The following is a 24,378-nucleotide window of genomic DNA, read 5'->3' on the forward strand; positions in this document are numbered from 1 at the left end:
ATGTATTCATCAATTCTTTAAATTTTAAAACATTTGGGTTTTTACATATATCTAAAGGTAAAAATTTAGCTCTAACATTGTTGAAAAAGGTACATTTGAATAAGTAATGGAACTCATCACCAAGTTCATTAGCATTACAAAGATTACAATGTCTTTCAGATCTATCAATATTAAAAAATCTCCCCGTTTCAATGGGCAATTTATTACTAAGGCAACGGAATTTACATAAATACATTCTTAGATCAGATGGTAACACAGTTAAATATTTCTCAAAACAAAAATCAGACTTGTATATTCTGTAACTAAGACATTTTGCAGAATTCATAACATTATTACTCCAGTTCAACATAAATTTATTACTTAAACATTTCTTGACATTCTTACTAATATTATCAGATTTAGCAATTATTTGATTATCCCACATCAAATTAAATCCACATTCATATAAAGTATTTGTAATTTCTAACAACCATTTAGAGTGGTAGATACCCCTTTTACTAAGCTGATACAATGACGAACATGACCTATTCCCGAATATGACTGTGAATGAGTGTGAATTCGTATTGTTATTATACCTGTCACGATATTTGTTTCTCATGTATTTAGTTATGATGTTGATTCGTAATTCTGATTGAATATTGTTATATGTCATATCATCTGTTGCTGTAATTCGATTTTTTTTTATTTTCCATTCATATGTAAAAGTAAAGATAATTGATCACCTAGTTCATTTATAAGATTTTAGTTTAATGCAACTATATGTACACGATTTATTTGTTTTACAGTTTGATTTAGAAAAAAATTCTGACATAGCTAGATAATGCAAGAGATTTAAGAATTTTACCTATGACGTCACTTTTGTGGTGTTGATTCAGTCGTGTGACAGAAATATCGTGGTTCTGTTGTCCTGTTTTTTGTGTACTGTTTGGTGTTGTTTTACGTGTTTGTTTTTATTCTGTGGTTAGCATGTCGCAATGTAGTTATTTGGATGGAGAGTTGTCTCATTTGCACTCACACCACATCTCCCTTTATCTATTGTATTGTTCATTTGTGTATTTCTCTGTCCTTAATGTTTTTGTATTTATTTGTATTGTATTCCTGTCATATACATTGTCATTTTAGTCTTATATTTAACATTGTCATAAAAGCGCGAGGTTTCACTAGCCACTAAACCAAGTTCACCCCACCATTTTGTTCTTGTCTAAGTCAGGAAAATAGCGGTTGTTATCTATAGTTCGTTTCTGTGTATGTTGCATTGCCGGTTTTTTTTTGTTGAACTTCAGTGTTTCTGTTTTCCTCTTGTAGTTGATGTATTTCCCTCGGTTTTAGTTTGTGACTCTGATTTGTTTTCTCACAATCCATTTATGACTTTCGAGCAGAGGTATACTAATGTTGTCTTTATTTCTACTAACATAACACAACATTATATTATAATCTTTTGTACCTTTCTAATAGAAATATAACGTGTTGTTTTCTTACCAAACATAACGAACAATGGTGTTATGTTACGGTTTTCAGTACACACATTATTGACCCATAAATATATTTTAATTCGTAGACCTTTTACATAACTATTTACAATTGGCTTATTGTGAGTCGAAAGTCTACAGTTGATACATCATAATTAGGATTCATATCAAAAGGCTGGATTTCATTTATCTATTGAAATACTCGGTACATCATTAGCTGTTTATAAAATTGCTACTAATAAATGTAAAATAATTAATTTATCAGAAGCTGTTTTGAACACATTTGTAAACTACAGTAATTCCATATTTTCTAAATTTAACATGCTATATGATTTATTTGTAAATAAAAGGCTTGCATAATATCAAACGACAAACACTTCATATCGATATGTTGGTGTACTGATGGTTTGATCGGCTGATTGATTTATGGAATTGTTCATTGATTGGCATTTGCATACTGTTGAAAGACCCATACATGTATTTCATTTTGAGCAATTTATTAAATGACGTCTAGTGAAGAATATTTATCATAAATGCACAATTTCGTCCTTTTGAAAAGCGAAATGATCTGGACTACGTCCTCAATTTAATACACAGGACGGGTCTTAGATCAAGGAAAAACAAGGAAATTTTTAGATTCACATAGATATTTTTTTTAAGTTACGTTCGAGTCCTTTTTTTGTTCCTACAATTAAAGCAAAATGCATTCACGAAATATTCATAAACTATAAAATTCCGAGACACCCTAGACAAAAGATAAATCCATTATGGAAGATTCAAGGATATTTTTACCTTTTTACGGAACGGTATATAGTAGACCTTGTACATGGAGTGTTAAATCCTGTATCTGTAACAGCCTAAAATTATTATGACTTAAATATTTGCTGCACTTATCCAGAAATGTGAAATTTAAGGAGCTCTAGACCGCCCATTTCCGTTTCGCTTGGTTTTTTTTAACGGACGAAACCTGGTGAAGTTGTTCATCGCCTTCCTCTTTATTTTGAAGGACGGCAAATCTATCATTCCATGAGTGAGGAAATTGCGTATGTTATTTTTCACTGGACGTTACAGAAACAAACAATCGATCAATGTGTCACTTGATTTTATGCAACAAATGTACGAACCAATCAACTAACTACCCTACTACCATAATCAGGTAAAAAAGGTAAAAAGACCTTCACTCACAATTGTTTTATATTTATTATAAGCAATGCTGGACAAGCTATAGTGTCGAGTGGAACAATACTTATATTATATTCATACTGTTGATATGATTTCATTTTTAAATGAATCATGTTTGTTATCATGATTCTCTGATAAAGGATGAATTTTATCAACAAGGAAGCTATTGAGACAAAGGTTCATGCTATAGGCATTTCATGATGACAGTAACTGACACAATTATGATGCTCTACTTTCTTTTCTCCGGCTTTAAACATTTTTAAATGTTTGGGTGTGACCGTATCCAATGAAGTTAAAACCAAATTATTGTTTTAGAAGTACGAAATTCGATTTTTACATTCATAGAACTAATCACCAGATTAACATTGTCGTTATCCACACAAATTTCGGAACTAGTGGAACATGAGCGTCTTATCCTTCAGGAGTACTTGAGTTTATTTCTAGTTTTGTTTAACCACTGTTTGTGTTGATTATGCTTTAATTTTGTGTGTGTTATATGTTGTTTTCAAAGACCTCTGTCCTTAAATCCGTCCTGGTCAAGTCTATCTATAATAGCAGTATCCGTGTGTTCATTAAGAACTTACAATTAAAGACTTATGTTGTTTCAAAAAGTATTTTTTTAATAGATTTAGATCTTTTTTTAAATTTAATTATTTTTTTTATTCCTAAAAAACACAGGAGCAGTTCCTGGGCACAAATCTGGCTAACACTGTTTTGCTAATGAATTGAAACACGGCAGTGTTTACGTTAATACATTAATGTGCTGGTTCAAAGTTCAGATATTTTTAATTATTTGAGGTAGATTCATGTTTGGATACAGAACAAATGGTTATCATGGTTATTAGATATAAGAAGATTTGGTATAAGTGTCAACGAGACAATTTTCCATCCAAGTCACAACTAGTAAAAATAAACTATTATAGTTCGAAGTACGGCCTTAAACATAGAGCATTAACTCACACTGACAACAAGCTATGAAGGACCACACAATGACTGGTGTAATACAATTCAAAATCAACCGTCTTACCTATTAAAAAAACGAGAAACACATATGACCCACACCAACAAATGACAATCACTGAATACCGGGCTCCTTACTATGGACAGGGGCATAACAGTGTAGCGGGTTTAAAAGTTTCATTTGGAGCCAAACTTAAAAAAACCTAAAAAATCAGAGTGAGTTACAAAACATAATAGGATTACTATAAAATATCACTCGAAATGGCTGAACTCGATCAAAAAGACATGTAAACAAAAACAAGTAAAAAGTATGACTTCTAGACAATCCGGATATGACTACTAGGCAGAATACGGTCGCAACAACTGTTGCAGGGACTTTATACTCTTTAAGTGCACATGTGTTGATTGTACTCTATGTTTTTGTTTATTTGTGACATTTATAGATTCAATTTTCGACTTTTTAATAATAAGCATGTTTATATTTGGTTAATTTTAGACATGCGTGGTTATTCTAAATTATAATATCGTTTCTATTATTGCTTTTATTGTGATCAGCATATATTTGTTTCTGGTAATGATTGACTAACTTTCTTAATATCAGAAGGGACGTAACTCTAATACATGATGCAAACTAAAGTTTAGAATGCAAAACATGACAACAGCCGTATGACTATGTGTTTGGCAATGTCTTTATAACGGTGACTTTAATTATGTTTGAAGTCACAGTATCTAACCAGAACTCGATACATTGGATACAAACTTGTCAAGTTTACCTCAGGTTGAATGGTAATAAGAAATAGAGAATTCGCGCAAATAAGAAAGCATCACTTCATTTTAAATACATGTACAACTGTTTGTAACGAGTTTTTCAGAAATAAAATTTTAAGTAATTCCTGCAGAAATGAAGTTTCAACGAGAGTAAAGTGCAAAAAATAGATATTTTTTGATAAATGTACAGTACTTTTTATTGCCATGGCGATCGAGTTTCACAAAGAAAATTCAGTTCCGGGTACATAGACTTGACGTACAATTTGATGATAGATAACCCAGTGTTGCATAGTGTTATTAAATGATGAGATATGACAGCCACATCGATTGAAAAATGCAAAATATATACTAGGTTTGATTGAATAAATTCCAGATATACTTGGTTTAATTGACTAAATGCAAGATATATACTAGGTTTGATTGAATACATGCAAGATATATTCTAGGTTTGATTGAATAAATTCCAGATATACTTGGTTTGATTGACTAAATGCAAGATATATACTAGGTTTGATTGACTACATGCAAGATATATTCTAGGTTTGATTGAATAAATTCCAGATATACTTGGTTTGATTGACTAAATGCAAGATATATACTAGGTTTGATTGACTAAATACAATATATATGTAGGACTCGGAACCGCGATGGTACTCCGAACCGCGATGGTCACGCTGAAGTGCGATGGTGTATGCTGAAGTGCGTTGGTTAACAAGCTGAAGTGCGATTGTAACATTGTGACGTTAACTTATTGATATCTGCGCTGAAGTGCGATGGTGGCTCTGTCAGCGATCGTCTAACTATAAAGTTGACTTTAATGAAACTATTAAGTGTGATGGTTTATTCCAGCTAAATGCGATGGTCTGAAGTAAAAACTTTATTGAATGAGGTGTGGTGTAGTGGTTAGCGTTCTAGCTTCGCATTTTGGAGATCGGTTTCAATTTTTAGTCAGGTCTACTAAAAATTTCATACAATTCTAATTTGCCTATCATCCGCCTAGCACGGAGAAGTATAAAGTCATAAAAAATGGGCTCAATGGCATTAATTTAGTATACGCGATTCGAGTTGGAGGAATTGTCAAGTGCGCCAAAAAAAAAAGGTTCAGCGTGTCGGTCTATATAGTGCTACGCAGGGTCCATCTCATTTTATCAAAAATAACTTGTTCTCGTCATAGCATAGCCGAGAAATTGCTCATAAGATAAACATTCATCTATTTATATAATATCATAACAGTTTTTAACAAATAAAAGCCAACAAGTACATGTATGTTTGACTTATAGCGAAACGTGACGCGAGTTCTGTGAAAAACTTGAGATTAAGCTAATTTTCCGCTATTCAGCAGACTAACCTGTTGCAGAAGTTTATACTGTAGGGACAATAAAATTAGACTTATATATAGTGCGAGTTTTCTTACAAAGCAGAATTCATCTCAATTATAAGGCAAAATTATATCGACTCGATAAATATGATTGCTTTAAATAATTTTTATTTTATTTTTAAAAAATTCATACCAAATTCAGTGAAACATACTTGAAGCAAAGACCCGGACATTTTATTGGTCGTACAACATGTTTGCGGCATGTTAATAAACGTCACAACAACTAAAGGTCGTGCTAAACGATCGCACTTCAGCGAAAGGACCATCGCACGTCGGTTTAGCCCATCGCACCTCAGCGTGACAATCGCACTTCAGCGTCCCCATCGCACCTCCGAGTCCTACATATATACTAGGTTCCATTGCCTATATTCAAGATATATACTAGGTTTGATTGACTACATGCAAGATATATACTAGGTTAGATTGACTTCATGCAAGATATATACATAGTTTGATTGACTACATGGAAGATGTATACTAGTTTTGATTGACTAAATACAAGATATATACTAGGTGTGATTGACTAAATGCGAGATATATACTAGGTTTGATTGACTTAATGCAAGATATATACTAGGTTTGATTGACTACATGCAAGATGTATACTATGTTTGATTGACTGCATTGCAAGATGTATACTAGGTTTGATAGACTATATGCAAGATATATACTAGGTTTGATTGGCTACATGCATGATATATACAAGGTTCGATTGACTAAATACAAGATATACTAGGTTTTATTGACTACCTGTAAGATATACACTAGATTTGATTGACTACATGCAAGATATATACTAGGTTTGATTGACTATATACAAGATATATACTAGGTTCGATTGACTACATCCAAGATATATACTAGGTTTGAATTACTATACACACGGTGTATACATGAGTCAGACAAAACTACTCTGTTCATTTCAATTTAACAGCGGAAAATGATGATTGATTCTCGTACAAAATAACACCGCTATTAAAATTTCTAACGTCCATAGTATCATTAACATCTAGTTCAACCACTGCTGTTCCCGTTCCTGAATGACAGTCTTCTTTAAAATGATCTGAACGCCCGATAAAATAAAACATAAATTTCTGATTGTTTTTATAAATGTAAAATACGGAATCGCCTTTTGAACAGGCCATTACTGTAACAATCACTAGATAAAGTCCTTTCTTCTCACATATAAAAGTTCCAGTATTCTTAATAGAAGACAAGTTAGAGATACCAATTGAGGATTCGAAGTTAGGGAATTTTAACTGGTAACCAGATGATCTGTTTCCATATCCTTCACCAAATGCTGTGAAACCAACTGCAAAACAGATTCGTATTTTAGTACGATATATCAAAATGAGGTAATGTCTAATAATAATTGAAAAATATGTTACACTGGAAGAACAAATGTAAACAAGACTACACATGAAAATGCCTGTACCAAGTCAGGAATATGACAGTTGTTATCCATTCATTTGATGTGTTTAAACTTTTGATTTTGCAATTTGATTAGTGACTTTCCGTTTTGAATTTTTCTCGGAGTTCAATATTTTGTGATTTTACTTTATAAAGGAACCTTTTGTATATTTGACTTGGTGTATCGTATATAAACCGGTCTTATTTGAAATATGAAAATGAGAAAATATGGTTTAATTGCCATTAACGCATTCCTGAAATCTCTTTCTCTCAATATCTGCTATCCAGAAAATACAGAATTGATATATTAATTTATTTTACCTATTCTTGAAAATGCAACTACTGAACAAACAACTATCACTAAATCTCTAAATCTCTAAACAAATTTAAAATATATGCATGGAAGAGCATGCATGTCTTACAATGTATTTAAAAGGAGATGAACTTAAATGTGAAATGAAATCAAAATTAAAGTCATATGAAACGAGTGAGTGGTGAAAAATAATGTTATCCAATTCTTGAACCAATGCATGTATATATCATAAACTTAGTCCTCTGTGCACGAATTTCTCATTTTTTACGCAAATATAACGTATAACTTTCGTTTGTTTTCTCTGTCTGTCTGTTATGATTTAACAAATATGGCTGCTCATTAAATGCCGTGTTTTGAAGCCGAAGTTTACCGATTGTCACCTTATAGTAAACAAATAACAAAAAGCATGGTTATTGACCACGTGTTTAACATGTACAATCAGATAATTGTTTATTTTAATGACAGGTCCATGCGTATTGCGATCACCGGATTTTTACGAGGAGGATTACGCTCAGGTCACCCTGCATACGGAAAATATGTCGGCGAATTGCTTCCTGAAAGTAAACTTCTTCTAAATGTGGACAAATTAAAGCATTTTCCTCAGAAAAAAAGTATATGTACATCAGTTGTAGAATGAAAACTATCCATTTAGCTATAAAAAAAACATATGCATTTTTTTTCTTAATTTGAGGTTTCCTGTGACTTTAAAAGAAAATCGTCACGAAACAGTCCAAAGAGAAATTACCAGTTTGATGTAAATTCAGGTTGTATACGACAGGTAATACTAAATTTAAACTGTGATTTTAATATGCCATTGCTAGGTGGGTTGCTTCATAGGGGTTGGTAACTGTTGTCAAAAAAGCTTAAGGGTTGTTTATTTCAAGTCAATGAAACGGTACATTCTCCAAACAGGCCAATTTTAACAAATTAACTGATACTAGGAGGATGGTAAGATGTCTCAAACTTTACTCAATTACTTTTTCTATGCCACAGGACAACAATCTATCAAAATTACACGGAACTTGAAGGTGAGCGCATCTATATAATGCTTCTTTTATTATCTTTCGAAAAAATATGTAAACTGTTATACAAGAATATTATAAATAAGTGTAATTAAATGGACAGTAATTTTATGTCTAAACGATACCTTAGCTTGTGCGGAAAACAATAACATACCTTTAGTACTCTTACTGCCAATAACTGATTTGATTCTGTCAGTTTATGATTTAGAAGTTATTTTTGCTTGTAGACTGGTAATAAACCGGACAAAATGGGCTGCTGCTCATGCGATGATAATCCGTTTAACGTGATATATATTGGAATGTTTAGGGGGAAAACTATGGATATTGACATTGTTTTGTTTTACCAAAAACTTATATGTTATCAAAGATTTGATTGATTGAGTGATGTTTTGTTGCTTAACGTCCAGTGTAAAGTATGTCATGCATGTTAACAATAAATACAATATGTAGGTCATGTGTAGGATAAAGTGCGGAGACATGTGAGCTGCCACGAGAAAATGAGGGTATATTGCAATTGGATAGGGACAGAAATTTAGCCTTGCAACAGGCCATTTGGTCTTCATGTAAGGCCCCCCTTCATTGGAAAACCTGCATTTTTAGGCACAGGCTCATATAAATTTGACTTTTGAAAAATTATCCTAAGTCTGATATATCAAATGAGTACTCTATTGCTTTAAATACCTGATTTATTATATATTAAGGCATTTTAAAAGTATTTTTTTGCAATATTTTAATTTTAAAAGCCCCAAATGTTGATAGTTGAAATTTCTCAATTTTAACGTCAAAATTTAACACGCAAACTTGAATATAGAATTAATCATAGTGTCTATAATATATATTCTATTGCTATCAAACTTTGTAAGCAGTCTTATAATATATTAAGCTTCTGTCATACCAAGTTTTATTAAGATTGGGCAACTTTTTCTATCCTATTAGGTCCGAGTACACAGTTATCGTCCTTTGATTTTCGTTGTCCACGAATATAGTCCTTAGTGTGGACAGTGTGTTACTTGTCAATTTTTGTTATACCCCTTCCAAATTTATTTCTTCATGTTTTATGCCTCATATAGCAAGTTGGGGGATGAAATGACACTGTAAAAAAATTTGGGTCGTAAATATTTAAGTAAAGTAGTGATTAGGTCCAGCTGAAAAAGGTCAAAAATTAGCACTTCGGAAGCTATCAAAAGATTTCAAGACCCCCTTAACATAAAATTGTCCATATTTTGAGTTAGAGCTGATGAAGTTTTCTATAATTTTGATATAATTTGTCCCAAAAGTAGTACAACACACTGTAAAAATATTATTGAGAAAGCGCAGGTGGGATTTTTTTTATTTTCATTTATTGTCTAAAAGAAATGCACTACGAAATAACTGTGTACTCGGACCATTTACTGACCCATCAAAGGGTTATTGCAAAGGTTATTAAAGTGCAAAGATCATGACACTCTCCTAACACGAGACATTGGATTTACCGTCCCAATTTTTACCAGACGTGGCTGCGTACTTGATACATCCCGCACAGCCAAACGGACGACCTATTTTGGCGAGGGTTTTACTGTCGGTTTGACCATATGTCTATGCAGTCACCCTTTGGAGAATAAAAGATTTGAAAAACTTAATGATAATACACCCAGCCCACATTTAAATTTGCTATTTGCAATGAATCTTTACTGTCAAAAAAAAATTTTCAATGAAAATTTATTCCCTTTCAGGCAAAGATCTTCGTACAAATGGATCTCTAAGTACAAAATCAGTTTCGAAATTAGATAAACATAATACTGCTTATGACAGCGCAATGCTTCCCGAACGTCCCAAAAGTCCTGAAGTACGTATAGAGGTACTAGTGGTTCTATACTTAAAGGTCGTTTTAACCATGGCATGTATGGTGTTACCATTATTTGCTTTTGTGGGTTAACATTTAGAAAAACAATTAACATCCTCTCCTTCCTCATTACTAACAAGTATAAGTTGTCCCCACACCCACGTAATACTATATGTTTAATTGTGACGAGTATACCTATTTATTGCTTTGAATTGGTTCAATTTTCATTTTTATCTCGGGTGCTTAACATATAACTGTTAAGAAACCTTCGCAACCAGAGTGATTACGCTTGCATTAGTTATCAACTGTTTAGAATTATTCCCCTGGTCTTTTCCAATTTTAAAACTATACATCTTATTTCCGATGTATGTGTTTTGAATGGCCCTTTTGAATCTATTGCCTTCTTTTTAGTCAATTCATAAATCAAATGGATAGACATACAACAACAACACGCATTTAAAAGCAAATAAAAAATAGCAAGTGGTTCTAGCGCTTAGAAATGATGGAGCAATTTCATATTAATTTGTGTTTTAGGCAAGTTTTAAGGTTACAAAGTTTCATGTTTCACAAGGGTGCGAATTTTTTTTAGATTCAACATCATGGAAATATTTCACCCTTTAATGTAATTTCAAAATGCACGTATACGTATTGTATTCTAGAATTCATGATGAGTTTATTTTGAGGTTCCAGGTTTTGTCGTTCGATATATAATAAAGTGATTTCATCAAAAATAGATGTCTGCACATATTTGCACAAAACGAGAGATACTGACATAGACATAGTAAATATTATACAATTACTGTTTTTGATGAGGTAAATGTGTGGTTTTATTTACTTGAAAACACTGATATTCACTGAATTCAACGGTCGAAGTGAATGTCAGTAGGTTTTTCAAAAGGCTATTAAACCACGTGTTTACAACAACAAAAGATAATTATTATTTTATTACATGCTCCGAGAAAGCAAATGTGTTCAAAATTATTATATACCAAAACCAACTAAACGTCAAACATTGTATCGTTATTATACATGTCAAAGTACGCGATGTTTGGCGCGGGGAATATACCTTTTTTTGCAGGTGAATATGCTTGTTTTTTCAAAATCCCATTCATATAGAAAAACTACTAAAGTTCTATCAATATGATTTATATGTTTATGTTATATGTTCATATTTACCCCGATCTGTGTTGTCATTTATCTGTTTTTTCATATCAATTAAATCCAATGTTAACTGCTTTAATTGAGCTACAATGAAAACCAAAACATCCTTTGAAACCAGGGAAAACAATCTATATCTTTGGCCCAATTTGAAGATCAATATAAATAAATTAAGATATTGAAACTATTTGCTGCTGTTTCTTTAATTTATAGTTCTGGAGGATATATCAATTAAACCCAATCAGAAAACAAAATGAATTGTTGATGGAAAGAATATCATCTATTTATCTGAATGTGTAATCTTATGAATCAGGCATTTTTGATCTTCTGGTGTTTGAAAAACGTATGAACGAACTCAAATTCGTATAAAATAAGAAAAGCTTAGCAAGCAGACGTACACAGCTAGAGCGATTACGCTTGAAATTATTTGTATAACTTATTTCGTTTTAGTCATTTTCTATAAGAAAGAAGTCCTCTTAGGCAAATAACTTGTAAGGTATTCTAAATTTTGTTAAAATTTAAGAACTCGGTGAACTGCGTCTGAATATTGAAACAAGCAATATTCGCCAAGAGCGCATTATATGCCTATATTGTGCATTCTGAAAAGGATGCAAGAATGACGGGGTGGTTAAAATTTGAATGCATTAAGTTAGAAGCAAGTACAGTTTGACACACGATATTGTCATTAGGTCTGTAAATATATCTAGAATGCAATAAATCTGGAAATGACAAACCATAGAATATTAAAAAACGCATTCGGTATTTCTTACTAGAGCTAGTGCATGATTTTTCTTCTTCTAACAATTGGAGTCCAAAAGTTTACCGAAAATCAAGCTATAGAAGTTTCTTTGAAATGATATGTTATTGTTGTAATTATTTCTGTAATAGATAAATATATATAAATCATGCATATGAATTGACATACCTCTAATTTCTGATTTACCACACACCGTTAAATACGTTATAGTCGAAGCAACGCCGGCAGAAAATACCGATATTAGCAGTATCAATAAAAACTGTTTGAACCATCGGTGCCTTGATTTTACTTCCAAATGGTTCATTTCAGTTTTTTTCTTCATCGTCTTAATTTCATCATAAATTACATCTTCTCTTTGTCTAAGTTCTTCATAATTCTTTATTTGTAATTCCGACATATTATTTGTCACATCAGTTTCTGCTCTTAATGATATATCTGTAATTTAATGAATAAAAACGTATTTCCAGCTTCCTGTAAACTTAAACTTAGACTAGCAATAAGGAAATATTATGGGTATAAACCAAAGAGCATGTGACCACCATCAGTTATATTTGAAGTATATCTCTTGATGTTAAATGCAAGTACTTGTAAAGATAACTTAAAAATAACTAGCTATGCATAACTCATTAGTGTTGATGGTCCTTAATGATAGTAGAAAAGTATATATAAAATTAATATACTTATGAATCTAAAATATATAAAGAAAAAGCGTTATAATTATCATTGCATGCAATTCTATATCTCTGATTATAGAAAGTAAGTAAGCAAGTAAGTACGTAAGTAAGTAAGTAAGTAAGTAAGTAAGTAAGTAAGTAAGTAAGTTAGTAAGTAAGTAAGTAAGTAAGTAAGTAAGTAAGTAAGTAAGTAAATCGTTTATTATAGTGTCGCGATCCAATATACATCATCATATATAATATAAAAATCTTAAAAACTATTGCCTTTAAGACATACGAGACACGTTCATCCTTTTCAAACTAAAAAATAAATATACACTATAATGTTAAAGAAATATTTAAATAATAAAACTTTTCGTGATACTAAAAATTAAAAAAAAACTCCTTTAAGTTCATTTATACAATCAATAATGATTAACAATTTACAAATTAATCTTCCTACGTTTAAACATAAGATGTAATGTCTTGGCTAATAAAACCTGAGCATGATCACAGTTCATAATAAAATCAAATTTTTTATCAGAGTTAAAAACATTAAAAGTGTTATTCATAGCATTAATATAATTAAAAAGTTCTTCTCTTATATCTAAATAAAAATTACAGTCTATTAGAAAATGTTGTTCTGTCTCTATCAAATTGTCATTGCAGAAAAGACAATGTCTATCACATAATGGAGTGGTCGGCTTGGTGTATCGTCCGGTCTCAACCGCAAGCGGCAGCGATACACATCGAAAGTTTGATAAAATGCGTCGATGGTCACGAAAGTTGATTGTTTTAACAAATAAACTAGTTTTGCAATTGTTTTTAAACCTTCTGAAAACAAATATGTAATTAAATGAGGCGGATGTAAAGTGATAATCTGGTAATATCTGGTTATTTCACCTTGTTATTTAACAAAGTAAAAACAACTTCAAATGAGCCTTGAACAGTAATGTTTACTAGTTCAATAAAATGGACCCCAAACTTTACTCTGAAGCATACATTTTTTCGAAATAAGAATAACCACACAATACAAACAATTGCTAGATGTTCCTTATTAGGCCCTGGCACAAACAAAATGCGACGACGCGGCCAAACATGTTTCATAAGGATTCATACTAAACTGTACTTAAAGCCAATGGAAGCATGTCTTAATTGTTGCTGACATATAAACGCTTAGACAATTAGAAGACTTGTTACTAGTACATCAACAATACAGTTATTCATACGATGCCTTGACAATATAAAATAGTAAGATTTGATTTAGCCTTTAAGGCTTTGTAAGGTATTCAAACCAGTATGTTTTTAATAGAAGAACAATATGTCTCTATAATTCATTATATGAAAATGTTGATTTATTGATACAAGATGTAGTATGTTTTTTTAATAATTTCTTTAAATTTCAATTTTGTAAATATTCTTTTTAAAATTATACTGATTGTTTACCTTCAGTGGATTCTTGCCCTTATTAATATTTTCCACCAGGTAATACAGATCAAACATTTGTAATCTCATATCTACTCGCCACCGGTACAGTATATGCACAATATTTCAATAAAATCATTCGTATTAGGACGTATAATCAACGAAGGTTTAGTGGCTTCAAACTGTCAACAGACTAGGTGGAAGATACAGACATGCATACTGATCATTTACTGACATATCCTTTTTTAAATTTTATGAAAGTATATAATGTTTTGCATTCAAACTTTAAGAGACAGTTGATAGTCGTTACATTACGTTTCCTTAATGATCTTACCTGGTTTTTGAATCATCATCAATTTCCGCTTCTTTATTTGTTTATTTTTAAAGTTTGACTAGTTTTATGGATAAACTAAATACTATTTGCAAAAAGTAATAAGACACTTGTATCAAATGGTTACAATTTAATCGCAGAGACGAATGTCCTACTTTATGTTTATCAACGAACTTTCCTCTTTTGAGTAAACGTATATATCTACGGCCTCTATTTCTTTGTTCTTTTGCATGCAAGCGTAGATCACAGGACTGAGCACTCGATAAACAAAATGACTTCCATTAGGAACCTGATCGTATATTCAATTAAGATGAAAAGAATAACACCAATTGGGAAGCTATTCGTACATTCAATAAAGCACCCATTAGGAAGCTGATCATACATTCAATCAAGATGATCAGAATGAAACCATTTAGGAAGCTGATCGTACATCTAATTACTATGAAAAGAATGACACCCTTTGGGAAACTGATCATACATTCAATTAAGAGGGCTTGGATGGTGTTTTACAGAATAGAGACTAAAAGACGAAAAAAATAAAGAAGAACGAAAAATGTACTGCAAAAAATTTGAAAAAAAAGAGAATAATAAAGTAAAAATACAATGAATAGAGAATAATGGTAAAAAATTATGAAGAATAGGGAAAAATGACCTAAAATTAAATAAAACAGAAATTGAGGGACGGGTAATGATTATTCATTGTATCATTAAAAAAATGTAGGATCTATTTGATTATGATAATTTAGATCAGATTTGCCTTCGAATACTTTTATGTCATTTGATGAATATACATGAACAAATATTTTGATGTTCTCCACCCATTAAATTAAAACGTTGACTAGGAAGTTGATCGTACATCTATTAAGTTGAACAGAATGACACCCATTAAGAAGCTGATCGTACATTCAATTAAGATGAACAAAATGACACCCATTGGGAAGCTGATCGAACATTCAATTAAGATGAACAGAATGATACCCATAAGGAAGCGGATCGTACATTCAATTTAGATGAACAGAATGACACCCATTAGGAAGCTGATCGTACAATTTATTAAGATGAACAGAATGACACCTATTAGGTAGCAAATCGTACATTTAATTAAGATGAACAGAATGACACACATTAGGAAGCTGACAGTCCAGTCAATCCAGCATAAATTTGACCATAACCTTGAAGTAACTGCAATAGAAGATTTTAAGTTTTAATCTTAACCCCAAATATCCACAGGAAAAAGTCCCCTAAAATCTAACTTAAGGTAAACTAAAAATCAAGATTTTAAAACTCCTATAGGGATTTGCAATGATATGGGAGATAACTCTACAAAAAAGGCAGAAATATGAGTAAAAATTCATGCAAAATTATAACTTTATCGCTTCTATTCAACAGAATGTATTGATTCTTGATATTTTAGCAGTCTTTAGAGTATAACAAAGAACTTTAAAGGTGTTTCTATGTCTTTCATCAAGCAACAATCCAGATTTCATAATTCATTAGTTGAACATTTATTAGATTTTTCAGCATGTCAAGGTAAAGAATCTCAAAATGATTAAAACTAATGAAGCATGTATTCTTTTTGTGGTTTAAAGTTTCTTTTAACAAGGTAGCTGCCTTTTTTCAAAATGGTCACTAAGCAATAAATTTGCAATTTCTTTAATAAAAAATGTGCTAAAAAAATTAAAATACCCATAACACTTCGGTTTTGTACATTTAATGAGCAAGTGATTATATAATATGGTCAAGTACGAACTTATAACCCCATCAATGTCTCAAATTGAACATCAATTTTAAGAAAATCAACCAAAAAAAGACTCATTTTTGCAGGAGTTATCTCCCTTTCCAATATTAATTTCCATAAGAAATAAAAAAGCAAAATTTGACTTTTCCTCAAGTTAGATTTTAAAGGACTTTTTTTCTGTGTATATTTGGGACTTAATACTATAAATTGGAACAAAACAATTATGTTGCAATTAGTTTGAGGTCCAACCTTTAAAAGTTTGACTGGATGATCGTACATTTAATTAAGATGAGCAGAATGACACCCATAAGGAAGCTGATCGTACATTCAAGTTGAACAGAATGACACCCATTATGAAGCTGATCGTGCATTCAATTAAGATGAACAGAATGACACCCATTGGGAAGCTGATCTTACATTAAATTAAGATGAGCAGAATGACACCCTTTGGGAAGCTGATCATGCATTCAATTGAGAGGTACCTTACACTTTCACTAAAATTACACTGGTTATATAGCAGTTTGACAAACACCAATTTTGATCTTTGAAAAGCTTATTATTCCCTTTACAACACAACGTAATTAAAACGTTTAGCTGACTTTACAGATCTCCCTGTAGTGTTAGGTACCACCTTAAGATGAACAGAATGACATCCATTAGGAAGCTGATCGCATTTAATTAAGATGAGCAGAATGACACCCTTTGGGAAGCTGATCATGCATTCAATTGAGAGGACTTGGATTGGGTTTTACAGAATAGAGAATAAAGGGCGAAAAAAATAAGAATAATAAAAAAATGTACCGCAAAAAAAAAATAGAAAAAAAAGTAGAGAATAATAAGGTTATATTATTATGAATAGAGAATAATAGTCACAAATTATAAAGAATAGGGAAAAATGACCTAAAATTAAATAAAACAGAAATGGAGGGACGGGTAATGGTTATTCATTGTAACATTAAAAAAATGTAGGATCTATTTCATGATGATAATTTAGATCAGGTTTTGGTTCGAATACTTTTATGTCATTTGATTAATATACATAAACAAATATTTTGATAGTTTTCACTCATTAAATTAAAATGCTGGCTTTTCTATCCTTCATATGGGATGGCTATAGATATCAGTATCCTTATTATAAATCAATAATAGAGAGGAAAAGGATTCATTTTAAAAGAGATAAAACTACTTGTTAAAAACTTCCTTCTTTTTTCTATCAAACAGAGATGAAAAGTTACAGCTAAAAATATGAAACATAATTGTCTTAAGTGAAAGCGGAAGATGAGTCACATTGCGGAAACTTAACAATGAAGCGAAAAATTAAATTATTAAGAAATTCATTATGAAGATATTTTGTTTTAACAAGAATAAAAGATGATACATCACTGACACATTGAACATTTCTAATATCACAATGTCTAAGTCCACATTCCCTCCACAAGTTTAACACTCTGGGGCTTCTCAACAAGGCAGCAACCATTTGATTTTCTGGGGGGGGGGGGGGGCTATGGTTTTTTTTGGAAAAAAAAGTTTGTTTCCAGTTTTTGGAGAAAATTGTTTTCCACTTGTCGCGAAAAAAATTTGTCCAGAAAAAAAAACCGTAGTCCCCACCCCCCCCCCCCACCCCCCCCAGAAAATCAAATGGTTGCTGCCTAAGCAAATGTGTACAACTGAAATACAACAAGTGAATATGAAGAGATTCAATGCAGAGAAATCATTAACTACAAGTATTAAAACAAAAATTACAGTCTGTACACGGACAATGATAATTTAAAAAATAAAATCACAAAAATACTGAACTCAGAGGAAAATCAATTCGGAAAGTCCATAATCACATGGCAAAATCAAATAACAAAACAGATCATAAACGAATGGACAAGAACTGTCATATTCCTGGCTTGGTACAGGCGTTTTCAAATGTAGAAATGGTTGATAATACCTAGTTTTATAGCGCTGACCGTCTCACTATGATGACAGTCTCATCAAATTCCGTTATATTTACAATGATGCGTTAACTTAACAGACAATAAAAATAAAATAAACAAAATATTGGTACAGCAGTCGTCATCGTGTAACAATTTTAAAAGGAACAATTTAACAAAACACAAACAAATCTATCTACAAACACATTCATTGATTCGCGTGTCTGACGTCAGAAAATTGTATACGTCACATATATTTGTTGTTCAATGTACATACAAACAATCTTAAAATTTCACTTCGGCAATGTTAGTATACAGGGTTAAAAAATCAAAAGTATGTAAGAATAAATTTCAGAAATAGACCGCGATTTAAAATATTCCAAAAATTATATAGAATTTATAAGAATCCACAAATAATTAATTCCACTACGCGATTGAATGATTTTGACGTTTGTGGTTCAACGTATTTTGTAATTCATAATAGAAATATATCATAATGACATAAAATGGTTGGAATTCAAACACACATAAAACAATATCATACTGACGGGATCTTTTTAAGTCATCACGTTATAAGAACCAAAGAAATACAAAAAGTTGTATATACAAAACACGTCAGCAAAAAAAGAAAGACAATACAAACACATTGACGGGATGTATAAGTACCGAGCCACGCCAATTGGATATCACATAAAACAATCCAACAGTAAAAGTAATATTAATAATTGAACATTTAATTTAAAACAAAATTATGACAATTTACAACGCTATACTATTTTAATAGTCGTCTTCAATTGGACAAAAATACAGAGCTTGTGTTATTTTCCTAAAACTTATCTAACAACACCGCTGTTCTATTTTGGTAATTATTACGCCATCAAATGTGTGTTGCCTGCATTGTTCGGGTGTAAAATATTCTTACACAACATGATAGACTGGGACGGTATTGAGCTTGTACGCGCAGCGTGGACACATAATTTATATTTCAATCTAAGGATGCAGTCTTATAGTGATCAGGATTTTTCTTGTAGTAGAGTCCAGGTTTTGTCATGCGATTAGGAGGAATTCAAGTTGAAATATATTAACAGAAATGGAACTCTTGTTTTGTGACAGTAACTATGGTCAAGTTTATTACGTAAATTGTGAGCACCTGTTTTCTGCTCTTTAAAGATGAATGTAGGTTCCTCATTTGAATGTTCAGCAGATTGCGTTAAGTTCAAGTATTATTAGCATGCATTTACAGGATATGCAATATCAATCACAAAAAGATAAAAGATTGACCATTCAAATATTCTTTCCCTGCAGCAATATTTTGTAAGAGATATTACTGACAAATGTTTTTCTTCTCAAATTAAATATCAAGGCTACATATTGTTATAATCATAATAACTGTACTTAAAATTGAGTCATTACAACAGTCTCAGTAGATGTAATTGAATTTGAATGTATCCCTTCAAAATGTTACAAACTCAATCACGAGTTTGTGGACCGTAATGCAATATCTGTTTCACAGATGATGACGAATAGATTCCAAATTTCTTAACTTAAATGTTGTCCTCTCTCCCTCGTATATGACCAACCCTAAAAAAAAATATAACTAGGTTTGTACTTACATGAGCAACATAACGGGTATCACATAATTATGCAGAAGGATTTACTTACTTTTTCGGAGCCCCTCATATCCTATCTACTTATGTGTTGCTAAGTGTTTTTTATTTTGTGTTTGTATACTGAATTCTAACTTTTTGGTCCTTCTTTTTTTTTTTGGCGTGATGTAATCAGCTTATTTTCGACTCATGAGCAGCAACCCTCTTTAAAGAAAATCATGATAAGAAATTCAAGCCCTGGAAATCGTACTCACTTCGAAGTTCGTAAAGGGTAGACAAGTCCAAAGTTTCAATATTATTGCAAAATGCATTAGTCTTAGATTGTGTGTACTCTTAGAGATATTTGGAATTTTAAAGTATCCGCTTCTGACTCACACAGCCTCTGAATAGCTAGTTTCATAACAACCTTGGAGGCCTTCATTGATTGCAAAAATTACTGACGTTTATATTTCAGATAGAGCATTTTGAAGATCCAGCCATATAAAATTGTTTGTAAGGATGCGTATATAGTTTTTATATCCAATACAGTGAAGGAATATCGTTTACTCATTTTTATAATGGTTTGCCTAACGCAAAGCTTGCAGCAAAGACCATTTAAGGTTGGTGTTTGTTCATCACTGTTTTTGGTTAAAGATCAGTGTTGACAACTATTTTCACTTTCCTAATATAACTGTTAAACTTATGATTTGCCCCAATTGTTTGTTAGAAGTTTTACAAATGTAGTAAATGTAAGTTTTAACTGGCAATACCCTATTTCAACACCATTGATTTGAAAACAGTTGATCAATCTCATTTGCATGATCTATAACATCCATGTGATAGGCTGGTACTAATTCACTTGAAACGGTTTAGTCAGGAATGGCAGGAAGTGTCAACATTGCGTATGCTTTTAGAGTTGGTAACTCATTTTCTGAGTAGTTGTAGGTATATTTAAATTCTAGATGGCTTGGCATATTCATTCCTTCTCTTGGTCAAACACCAAATAGTAAACAGTTACAGCGTTCTCAGTATGTCCTGTCGCAGTCATGATCTGTGAATCAGCAAATTTGTGTTCAAATAGAACTATCGAACCGGTGGTCCGAATCGAATGATTTGTGTAGACCTTCGATAGGCTTTACTAGATTTGTCATTAATGAAATTAAAGAGTCTTCAACGAACCCCTGTTTAGTATACTATACACTGTCATTGTTACAAAACGTATCTTTGTATCTGCCAATGATAATTTTCAGGATAGAAGCTTTGCCAAAGATATCGCAGTACGACACTGCAATTCCAAAAGTGCTTATTCTCTGTCACAAAATCACTAAAGACCCCCCTTTTATTGGATATTTTGATTTTTATCAGTTCATCTCTTGATCTTTTAACAGACTTAACTCCAATATTTAGATTAACATAAACATGTTTTAAGCCCTATACGGCAAAAACATGAAAAAAACCAGACAAATGTCCCGTTGTACCTTATTCAACAAGCCACACGGATTATCAGTTGACAGGTGAATACTTGAGCATGAGTAAAGATTTTGGATATCACACTTCTCAATTGCCGGTTAGCTTTGTACATTTCCACTTCCAATTGTTTAAGCTCAGACATTGCAGACTTAAAGATTTCAATTGACAAAAAAATGAACCCTTATAACATCTTTTTGATTGATTCAATTCTGGGTTGTTTTTTTTCGAAACATTAACCTTTTTACGTGCTTTATTACATTGCCGCTTCCGTGTCAGAATTAAATATTTTCCTCACCATTTTAGCAGAGGTAATTAAATAGTTTGTTCACTTATATTATTAACACAAGCTAAAACAAAGCAATGCAAAAACAAATAAGATCACTATTTTGTTAACCTCTTTTTAATAGAACAATCAATATTTTATTCATTTCATTAAGTTAAATAATGGAAATTAATGTTAATGTATAATTGTATATAGCTACGAATAGTTATATCTTATTTTTGTTATCCCAAAGACGAATTGGGATGAGTGTAACCAATCAGCTTAAAATATTCTTCCCTGATAAAAAAATAATGCGTTTTTGGACGATATCTATATTATTTAGGGCCATGTCTACAAGTATACCAACATATTTTTCATGGATGTAGGAAATGTTCTTTGCAGAATTTGGGTCTTGAAAGATGTGTATACCATGTTTCTGCATAGACCCAGGTACCTCTTATGTTTTTGTTTTTATCTGAATGGTAATTGACATAACATGAACTTTCATTTGAGGGTACCTTTTGTGTATCAGCAACTCCTCATGTACCCCTTATTATTTTAATTAATTGAAACTTCTGACCACCTGGTACTTTATTTGACTTTTTTAACATGTTTTGATTCGAGCATCACTGTAGACGAAACGCGCGTATGGCGTAAATATAAAATTTCAATCCAAGTATCTATGATGAGTTTATTTGCTATTATATTTTTTTATAACAATGATTTTTTAGTTACAATAACCGACGTATGGGTTTAGTCATTTCTTTATTTCTAGTGGGTCATCCTGAAAATATATGAAACATTTAAGGGTAGACGTTAAGAAACCAATCAATCAATATTTCTAGTGGTTAAACTGTTATATCCACAATTTATCCTAGACCCCGTAATACAATTCATTGAACATTTCTTACAAGCTTAACAATGTTAAGTTTATGTGTGTCTCGTCTTTTGTTTATTAATCAGGGTCATTGTTAAGCCACTCAACAACAAATCACGGACTTTGCAAGGTACTGTGTTGTCAGTGTGTGAGCATTAACACATTTTTTTTTAATTTTGTTAATTACTTTAATAAAAAAAGGACAATACAAGGCATTCATATTCATGAAATAAAACCGGAATATACCATATAGATAAACTCATCATAGATACCAGGACTAAATTTTGTATATACACCAGACGCGCGTTTCGTCTACAAAAGACTCATCAGTGACGCTCGAATCCAAAAAAGTTAAAAAGGTCAAATAAAGTACGAAGTTGAAGAGCATTAAGGACTAAAGTTCCTAAAAGTTTTGCCAAATATATCTAGGGTAATCATAGCGGGTTGTTTTTTTCGCGGGTGTAAAATTTCGCAATTAAGGGGCGGCTGCAACATCTACAAATATACGAAAAATGTTGGCGGATTCCTCATTTAAATCAAATATTTTTGGAGGATACTGAGATGGTTGCATTTAAAAATATGTCAGAATTACCAATCTTGTTATAGTTAAATGATTGTTGTACCTGATTTTGACACAGTTAATCAATAGAATACTGGTACTTAAATATTTGTAACAGGCGTACACATTTCTTGTGAATGTTTTGGTTAAACTGTTTTGAAATTAACCGGACCTTTTTAAAATTATCAAAAGTGAATTGTAATGTGGATTCATTTATTTTCGTGGGAAACATTTATGTGGTTTGATGAAAACTTTGATATTCGTGGATATTTATTTTCGGGATTTTGGCAAAGTCTGCATACATTCCTTTTGAAAATGTGTAATTCGTTGAACATTAATATTCGTGGTTCCCCGGTTCCCATGAATTCCACGAAAAATGGTATCCAACGAAAATGAATAGATACACATTTACTGATATATAAATTCACACTAATAAAAAGAGTACAATACCTGACAGAGCACCTTACACTCTGATATTATTTGACACCAATACACAGTTAACACCTGATAGCCATTTTATGATTTTTATAAAATATATGTGAACAATACCCTTTGGAATTTATGTTGTTTAAATTGTCATAAAATGTTATTGAAACGTCCATTTGAAAAAAAAAGATTGTTTACAAACGGTTTGGGTATAAGAAAGTGCCAAACGTGGAATGTATTTTCGCGATTTTCCCGTACCCATCAAAATAAACGAATAAAAACACCTCGCAAAAATAACCTGCTAAACGGTACTTCTTTGATCAAATGAAAACATGTTACCGTCATAGTAATTACTCGGTCCACTACACTGAAAAATTGCATGTTCATGATGTAATTGATAGATAATTGTAAAATTTATAATTCAATATGAAAAAATGTAAAATTCTAAGTTAACGTTATAGGAGAATTTCTAGTCAAACGCAACCGACGATGTTCTAATGAATCGTCCTTGTCATACACAAATATATTGACCTTGAGTCATATATTAAAAAATAATAACTAGTCAAACGACAATAATGTATAGGCAAAGGGAAATAACTATAATTTATAATGATTTTCTTTTGTATGCTCTAATACATTTATATCCTCTTAGAATGAAAACAACACTTTTTAAATTTGATACATTAGATACCAAGCTTACATATTTGTACGCTAGACGTGCATTTTTCCCACAACAGCCCATCAGTGACGCTCGAATGAAAATGTATTTATTAAAAGCTTGAAATGTCAAGACTTAAATCATAATGATTCTTGGCAATTTCAAACATCTGCTAATTTAAATTTGGTATAGGAGTAAAAAATTAAAAATGATATTATGTGTTCATACTTTGCCA

General features: G+C 31.6%; 1 long non-coding RNA gene across 1 annotated transcript; it reads right to left on the bottom strand.

The window, feature by feature from the left end:
* Positions 1-6,673: 6,673 nt before the first annotated feature.
* LOC143051159 (uncharacterized) lies at positions 6,674-12,727 on the bottom strand. Its single transcript, XR_012970621.1, has 3 exons — positions 12,408-12,727; positions 11,501-11,569; positions 6,674-7,069 (listed from the first exon to the last, which is right to left on the bottom strand). It is a non-coding gene; the product is annotated as an uncharacterized LOC143051159 (long non-coding RNA).
* Positions 12,728-24,378: the final 11,651 nt, after the last annotated feature.

The sequence above is a fragment of the Mytilus galloprovincialis genome, chromosome 11, assembly GCF_965363235.1.
Source record: "Mytilus galloprovincialis chromosome 11, xbMytGall1.hap1.1, whole genome shotgun sequence".
NCBI lineage: Eukaryota > Metazoa > Mollusca > Bivalvia > Mytilida > Mytilidae > Mytilus > Mytilus galloprovincialis.